The following is an 8,803-nucleotide window of genomic DNA, read 5'->3' as shown; positions in this document are numbered from 1 at the left end:
ACAAATTAGATTTTAAAATTTCTGCTTCTTGAAAACATTGTTAAGAAAATGAAAAGGCGGGACGCCTGGGTGGCACAGCGGTTAAGCGTCTGCCTTCGGCTCAGAGCGTGATCCCGGCATTATGGGATCGAGCCCCACATCAGGCTCCTCCGCTATGAGCCTGCTTCTTCCTCTCCCACTCCCCCTGCTTGTGTTCCCTCTCTCGCTGGCTGTCTCTCTCTCTCTGTCGAATAAATAAATAAAATCTTAAAAAAAAAAAAGAAAGAAAATGAAAAGGCAAGTCAAAAAGATTGCTTTAAAAACTCTTACAATGTAATAATGACAACGTAATAAAAAATAAGGACATTATTTAGATAGACACTCCACTAAAGATACTCAAACCACTAATAAACACATGATGAGAGATGTTCAACGCCACTAGCCACAGCACAGTACCACGTCACGCCTCTCAGAGTGACCACGTAAAAAAGACTGACAGTCCCAAGTGTTGGGGAAGATACGGAGCAACCGGAACTCTTAGATGTTGTTGGTCGGAATGTAAATTGACACAAGTGATTGGAAAATTATCTGATGGCTCTCCATGGTAGAACATGCAGTTTTCGTACAAACAGCAATCCCATACCTGGTATTTACCCAAGAGAAATGAAAACAGTAGTCTATACAAAGGCTTGTACATGACTGTTTATTCACAATAGTCAAATGCTGGACTCAGTCCAGTGCCCATCAACAGAGAAACTGGGCCACCGCCATAACAGTGGAATACCAGCTAGAAATAAAAAGGACACACACGTGGGTGAGTCTCAAAACATGCTGAGTACAAGAAGTGACGGAGGAGTACGTGTGGGCGGTATGACAAAGCCATCCACAGTGACAGAGAGCAGATCAGTGGTTGTCTGGGGTGGGGGGGACTGGGGAGACAGACTGGGAGGGAGCACTACAGAGCTTTCTTGGATGAGGGAAATGCTTTGTATCTTGACTGTGATGGCTATGATATATATTCATTGAAAGGTAGACATTAAACTGCTTTTTTGTTTTTGTTTTTAAGAACCGACTGCTTCCTAAGTATTTCCAGTCCATCCGTCTGTGCCACCCTGGCCCGCATCGTCCCCTCTGGGGAACCCTGGGGGTGTGGGGCAGCCTGCCATGGCTGGGAAGAGAGCTCCCAAGCCCACAGACTCTGCCGGCAGCTGAGCAGAAGAGAAGAGCCAGCTTCATCACCCAGCTTCATTCAAGCAGAAGGGACCAGAGGAGAAATTGTCCTATGGAGACTGGATGGAGCTATTCCCAACTCCATTCTCAAGTCTGGGCCGGGAATGGCCCGGAAAGCTGTACCAGGCTGGAGGACAGCCGGTCATGTCCGGGTGAACTTGCATTGTTTTACTGCGTCTAATTCCTCTCTCTCAGTCTCCATGTGCCCTGAGGTGGTCGACTTCCCCATCTGCCTGGAGGGGTCTACTTCCCCATCCAGGGTATGGTCTGTCTGGCTGTAGTCACAATGTCTCCTCAGGGAATGGGGTTCCAGCTGCAGAAATAGGAGTCCCATCCCACCCCACCCTCGCTCCCCAAACCTCCCGTAAGTGACAGAGGGGACGGCTCACCACCCCTGAGCTTCTCACTCAGGAAGGCCTCAGACTCCAGGTCCAGGGAAGAGTGTGCCCTGCAGTCCAAGGGATGTAACTAGACAGATACCCACCTGGGTGCTTGTGTGTCATTACCCAGCAGCTGGGGCTGGAAGTGGGAAGTGAGGGCTGTTTGCTGACCTTTGCTTTTGCCCTCCCAGCGCCCGCCCCTTTACCATATGATGCGATCACCCCCTAGGAGTCAAACTCCACTTAGCAATCACGCAAATATTCAGACTTTTCACACCCAAGCAACAACTCTAAAGCTCTAGGAAGGTGTTTGTCTACCTTTCAGAAGCGTGTGGGAGGTGACACCGCAACGTGATGATTACTGGAAATTTTCTTGGGATTCCAAAGAAGGCATGAGTGCAGGAATGACCCCAGTGTTTGCCCTTGCCCTCCCAGTCCCTCTCTCACTTTCGGGTGTCATTTGCAAATACATCTGGGGGAAGTGATCTTTTTCCCTTTCCATCATCCCATCCAGGCTTATGGCCTGCTCATCCCCTCCATCGTGGCTTCTGGGTCTGATGACATCCTTCCTGCTGTTCTTAGCGCCTTCTTCCTCCATCCTCCAAAGGTTCGACACCAGAGTATTGAACTGTAAAGATTTGGGGTGGCTGAGAATAACTATAGCACCAGTTAAGAAAGAACTTCAAATTCACTTTCAGGCACCTCCATACATAAAACCCGTAGGCCATTCAGCACCATGTCCCTCCACCTCCCAGGCTTATCCCCTATCAAGCTTTCTGTGGAATTGCTAAATTCCCATGATGCTCTTTCTTATCTAAGTTATGCCCAAGTGGCCTTGGGTTGTTTTTTGGTTTTTGTTTTTTTGGTTTTGGGGTTTTTTTTGGGTTTTTGTTTGTTTTTTATTACCTTAAGGTATGTTCCTCACTAAAAGGTCATTTTGACTTCTTCCTAAGCAGGTACATTCAAAGTACTACCAAACTTTTGAAATAATTCTCCCTCTGATCTTGCCTTTCTTATATATGTACGTGTAAGTATATGTGTGTATTTTTACCTGTGTGTGTGTGTGTGTGTAGTCTGCCTTGCAAACGTTAGTACCAATAACTATTTTTTTTAAGAATTTATTTATTTATTTGAAGAGATAGAGACAGCCAGCGAGAGAGGGAACACAAGCAGGGGGAGTGGGAGAGGAAGAAGCAGGCTCATAGCGGAGGAGCCTGATGTGGGGCTCGATCCCATAACGCCGGGATCACGCCCTGAGCTGAAGGCAGATGCTTAACCGCTGTGCCCCCCAATAACTATTTTTTAAAGATGTATGTATTTATTTCAGAGAGATAGCATGCACACCAGCCGGGGAGGGACAAAGGGAGAGGGGGAGAGAAACTCAAGCAGACCCTGTGCTGAGCACAGAGCCCGATGCGGGGCTGGATCTCACGACCCTGAGATCATGACCTGAGCTGAAACCAAGACTTGGACGCTCAACCAACTGAGCCACCCAGGTGCCCCCAGTAAGTATTTTTAATGTTTATTCAGTATTTTCACTAACAACAAAAAAAGTCTGGTGACTCTGGGCACAAATCATTTTCACATCAACATGAGATTTTGCCATGTGCCGATTATTGGACTTTTTTTTTTTTTTAAAGATTTTATTTATTTATGTGACAGAGAGACAGCCAGCGAGAGAGGGAACACAGCAGGTGAGTGAGAGAGGAAGAAGCAGGCTCCCAGCAGAGGAGCCCGATGTGGGACTCGATCCCGGAACGCCGGGATCACGCCCTGAGCCGAAGGCAGACGCTTTAACAACTGCGCTACCCAGGTGCCCCTGATTATTGGACTTTTAACCAAACACTTGTTCTTAGTTACACTCGGCCCCTGAGAAGAATAATTTCCAGTAACGTTTTTCTTCCCAATTTGACCCTTTCAATCCAGGACCTCAAGATCTTCTGTGAGTCTTTGAAGGCAGCTCGATCCCTCCAGAGCTGTGGCCAACACAAGAGAAGGATCCACTGTCCACTGGGCAAGCGAGGCCAGGCTCAGGAAAGCAGCCTCAGTAGCCCCATGTCTTTGGAGAAGCCAATTAACCCTTTGGGTGGGAAATAAATTTTCTGACCTAGCCACGGTTTTTTACTTCCTAGACTCCCCTTCAACACCAGACATAGGAAGCATGGAGGCTTAGCATCCGCGTGGAAAATATGACTCAAACTCGACACTTGCTCATTCCAGACAGCAACATGGTACCTGAATGTAAAGCTAACTGTAACAGGAAACCTGGTTTTCATTACAAGAAGGGTCTGTGTGCAGCTAAAAAGAATCTGACCAGAAAGAAATCAGTCAGTAATTCTACACGCTCAAAAACCAAATGATCCCATAGCAGAGGAGAAATATGAATCAGAGAGAGCAAAGCCCTTGCAGTAATGTGTCAGAACTCTTCGATGGTGATGAAATCTCAGAACATTTATTATCTTCCTTACGTCAGCGCTTCCTCCTCAGGGCCTGAGCTCTTGGCCCCGTATGCCCGGTGCATACACCTGGAAAGCAGGGGAGCTTTGTCCTCTGCCTTCCCCCAGCTCATTTTTTCATCTCTTCTCCTTTCCCTGGACTTGCCCCTCCAGAAACCATGGCACACCAACAGCTTCCAGCAAGTGCCCGGTATGGTATCCGGGATGTGGTAGGGACTCAAGTATCAGACGGGCGCTGGGATAAATGATTCCCCTTCCTTTCCTGATTCACAGGACCGCTACCCTAGTGCCTCTACCGATCTAGCCCAGTTCTTAACTCCAGTGAGAACAAACCTGTGCAGAACTTTCATCAATGAAGAGCTTAACGTGTTCCCAGGATCGAGGATATTCACTGAGATGTCACTCCAAGAAGGAAACAGCAACAGCAAGAAGGTGGTGACTCAGATATCAGCAAGTCCCCAGAAACAAAATGCATCAGGATCACCCCATGTATTCCTTGTGGATAGCCCTGGTCCTTCCTGTACAAGTTTCTTTCCCAAGGTTTCAAATACTAGTGAAACACAAACTCCGAAAAATATTTGGAAAACAACAACACATGATCCCTTCCCACTGGAAGACTGGGCTTCTTTCCCTAACTGGTGCGCTGGATGGATTTGTTTTATGTTTCTGTTAGATTCCATCCTGACCTCACACTGCGGATGATCCTGTGCTGATTCACTGTGGTTTGGACTCACTTTGCCCCGGCCCCACCCACGTGACTCCCCGGAGCAACTGACACTCAGAAAGAGGCCTCCACGCTTCCGTGTGTCTCCGCAGAGGTGGGCTGAGCAGGAAGTTGGCCAGGGGTGGGCACTCAAAGTTGATCTGCCTTGGGGTCCCAGCCTGGGAATTCACACACCCACCTCACCTGCAGCTTCGGGGTCACATCTGGTGCTTTGGCTCCTGTGTGATTTCCGGAGAACCAAAGAACCTTTGCTAACTGCATCTAGTTGGCCTCCAGGCTTTGAACACACTCTTCTTCACCTAGCCCACTCTCGCCAGGCTCACCACAGACTAACTCCTATTCATCCTTCGGTTTCCAGGTGATCCTCAGGACTGAGACCTCATCGGGACCTACCATGTTGCCCCATCAATTCCTTTCTAGAACACCCATTTATAAGAACTTGCTCAGAGCCTGGGTCCCGCATAAGAGCACGGCCAGGAGATACAACTCAGTGCCAGGCTTTGGTAAGACACTTGGTGAATATTTGTTGAATTAAAGGCAGAAATTACCCAGCCACCACACCTCCAGTTGAAGATAGCTATGTCCTGCCAGGCCTCATCTGAAGCATAGTCACTGCTTTATACTTGAATAGGAAAACCATAACTCGGAGAGGTAATCAAAGGAGAGGCAACAGTATGAAATACAGGTACAAACCTAGGCTCTGAAAGCAGATCATTATGGTACAATGTCCAGTCCTACCTCCTGCCAACAATATGACCGTAGAGAAATCACGTAACCACTTTTTTTCCCCTTCCTTTGTAAAATGGGGATAAGACTATTACAAAACGAATCAGGCCATTGTAACAATTATGTGAAGTAATACACACATATAGAACACAGCTAAGAACTATTCCCTGCTATCACCATTCAAAAGGAAGGTAACTACCGTCATCAAGGCCACTGCTCTGACAATGTGCCCAGATCCCAATCCTCATGACAGTGGGCCCTCTACCTGACTTCTCTCAGAATTCACAGACTGGGAGCAAGACCAATTCCTGGGAGCTACTGTATTATGAAGTGACCTAAGGGGCCGAACAGTTTAGAAAAGGTTTTGATCATACATTATACACATGTCCCCCCGCCTCAATTCAAGTCTGGTAAACTTTGCCAAAACACTCTTGGCCGTGAATAAGAAGAAGAAAGAAACCAAATCAGTAATAGTTAAACTCAAACCAGAACAGGACTCAGTAGTGTGCCTTGCGGGCCCCCTGAGCTGTGCAAGACCCCTGTGACAAACTGTAGACCCAGGGCAGCAAATTCCTAAGAACAGAAGCATTCGGGCTCACTCCCAGGACCCAATCTTCATTCTGCAAGCAGTGTCATGATAGTCCCTGGGATAATTAAGGATCCCAGGGCTCTGCCTCTGTCAGCTGAATTGGGAAGAAAAAGAAAAAAAGTTCTAGGGCAGAATAAGCCGTCTTGAACCTGAGCAGCCATTGGCTCTTGGCACTGGAGCTGGAAACAGAAGTTGGCTCTAAGTCAAAGCTATAAAAGGGGTTGCGTGTGCAATATGTGGAGCTAAGCAGCTGCTGACATTGCAGAGTTCTACATAAAATCCCCAGGTCAGTTTCAGACATTACAACTCGGAGATCTCTTTATAGCATTTGCTGGCAATTTCAGGAGGGTTTCCTTAGGGGAGTAGAAGATGCCAGGTTGAAATAGCTAAATGTTCCAAACCTTCAGGTCCTCACATCCTTCATTCCATATTTCATCAAAATAGAGGGATGTCAGTGTGACGGGGAGGGAGGGAGAAGTAGGACGGTCAACCCCCAAGCAAGTTAAGGAAAGAGAGCATTGCCAACGAGGCGTCGAAGTCGAGCACACTGAAGAGGACCGCAGCAGGGAGCTGAGCAATTATGTGGACCAAACACTGTGATTTGTTTAAATATTAAAGGAAGCAGAGTAATTGTCCGGCTACCCTATCTTTGGCCAGAGGGGGAGGGATGATGAATCTGAGAAATCGTTTCCAACCAACAGTTTCAACCTCTCCCGTCATGCATTTTACTGAAGCTGCTGTGTTAGCATCGCCTCTCCTTTCTGCCTCCCCGCCTGCAGGAGTTTGTGAGTAGTAAAAATGGCTAAAGGGCGGGCAGCGGAGGGGAGGAGGGGAAGAAGGAGGAGGAGGAGGACCAAGGCCCCAGATAATCTTTAAAATTGTATAATCGGGTTCCAGAAATTTGACTTCATCTATGTTAAGGAGTTTTGCAAAAATAAATCTTACAATCAAAGCATGTCAGAGCTGGAAGAGGCCTTTAGAAAGATCTTTAGAACCCTATCCATTTAGGGGATAGATAAGGCCACATTTATCCCAGAATAAAGGGCTGATAAGAACGTTTCAGAAAAAAACATTTCAGTTGGATAATAATTCATACAGCCGACAAGATGTTCAATACGTTTGCAACAAGAAATGGGAAAGCACCAAGCTCAAGAAAGAAGAGATAATTTTTTGAAGAAACTCTGAAAGGCAATCCAGAAACGGGCTAGGTAGTGTTCAGAGTTGTTTTTTTTGTATCACCAGGAGAGAATGCACACTTACTGAAAGCCCACCGTCTAAAGTGTATTTTTACATGCTTTATCTCCATTAATCTGCGTCACAAGTCCTTCGGATGGTATACACGACAGGTACCCGATGGGACTGCAGGGAGTGAGGTGGGGTCGGGGTGAGGAGCAGGAGAAGGGGAAGCACTCTGGAGGCCAGGGCGCCTGTGTGAGCAAAGACACCAAAGCAAGACGAAGCATGGCCAGGCGAAGGGCATCCAGGAGCCACAGCTTGGAGAAAGCCGATCAAGAAGGAGGCAGGAGCTAGGCTGCCAGGATTCAATCGTGTAGGCCATGCAAGGATGTTCAGCCTTCATCTTGAAGGGCCTAGATAGACACTGAGCTACTTGAAGGGAAAGGATGAGAAGAGAAATCATAATTTTAGTCTCTGGAAAAACGACTCGTGCTCTAGTTGGAAGGACCGCAAAACTGGAGGCAAGGAGATCAGAGAAGAGATTTCGGGGAAAGAAATGATGAAGTGATGAATTAACTCTGCTCTTTTCAGTCTGTCTAGAATGTTTCCAAAGCACGGGGGATGGTTTGGCCCTGTGATGGTTAGAAAGAGGTTAAAGGACTAGAGTGTCAAACACACAGTGTCCAGAACAAATCACAAATCGGCGAGAAAGACCAGAGAGTGTGTAGAAGAAAAAAGTAATTTCTGGATGAGATGTAGAGAATATAGGGTTAAGTGAAACCACAACTGCTACCCCCAGAAGAGCCACAGGACAGCAGGTCACAAGCAAAGGACCAACGAAACACAGGACAATGCTTTGAAGGGTCAATTAAAAAAAAATAAAAAATCCTGGCCAATTGTAAGCTGCAGGGCCATTATACAGATGGTTATCTGACCAATAGGAGCCTTTCTTGTAGTTGGTGAATTGACTAGAAAAGTAGCGGCAGATTTAAGTCCCCAGGACTTGTGTTGAGCAGCAATCCAGAAATCTGTGATCAGATAATTTACTATGTATTTAACCAACATTCTTTCTGGTATAGACTAGAAAACTGGGTCTTTGAGTGGGCAAGAGACCAACCGGAGGTCACCTATCTGGTGAGCGGTGGGGTTGGGATTCAGACTTACACCAGCCTCATTTCAAAGTCTGTGCTGTTAGCTATTACATCATAGTGCCTTCGTTAAAACAACAACAACAACAACAACAAAACTCTTGGGACTCCTGGGGGGCTCAGTCGGTTAAGCATCTGCCTCTGGCTCAGGTCATGATCCCAGGGTCCTTGGCTCGAGCCCTGCGTCGGGCTCCCTGCTCAGCAGGGGAGTCTGTTTCTCCCTCTGCCTCTCTCTCTGTCCCTGATCATGGGCTCTCTCTCTCTCTCACTCTCTCTCTCAAATAAATAAATTAAATCTTTAAAAAAAACTCTTGTGATAATTTATATTCTCCAGGTAAGTGCTATGAAAGGATTTATAAGAAGGCTCCATGAACAGTTGTTCATTAAACATGGGA

General features: G+C 46.9%; 1 long non-coding RNA gene across 1 annotated transcript; it reads right to left on the bottom strand.

The window, feature by feature from the left end:
* Positions 1 to 666: 666 nt before the first annotated feature.
* LOC130542059 (uncharacterized) lies at positions 667 to 4,669 on the bottom strand. The gene is made up of 2 exons (XR_008956344.1): positions 4,379 to 4,669; positions 667 to 2,217 (listed from the first exon to the last, which is right to left on the bottom strand). It is a non-coding gene; the product is annotated as an uncharacterized LOC130542059 (long non-coding RNA).
* Between the last annotated feature and the right edge of the window lie 4,134 nt (positions 4,670 to 8,803).

Source organism: Ursus arctos, unplaced genomic scaffold (genome assembly GCF_023065955.2).
Source record: "Ursus arctos isolate Adak ecotype North America unplaced genomic scaffold, UrsArc2.0 scaffold_3, whole genome shotgun sequence".
In the NCBI taxonomy this organism is placed as follows: Eukaryota; Metazoa; Chordata; class Mammalia; order Carnivora; family Ursidae; genus Ursus; species Ursus arctos.
The sequence above is the reverse complement of the archived record's forward strand: the minus strand, read 5'-3'. Positions and strand labels throughout refer to the sequence as shown.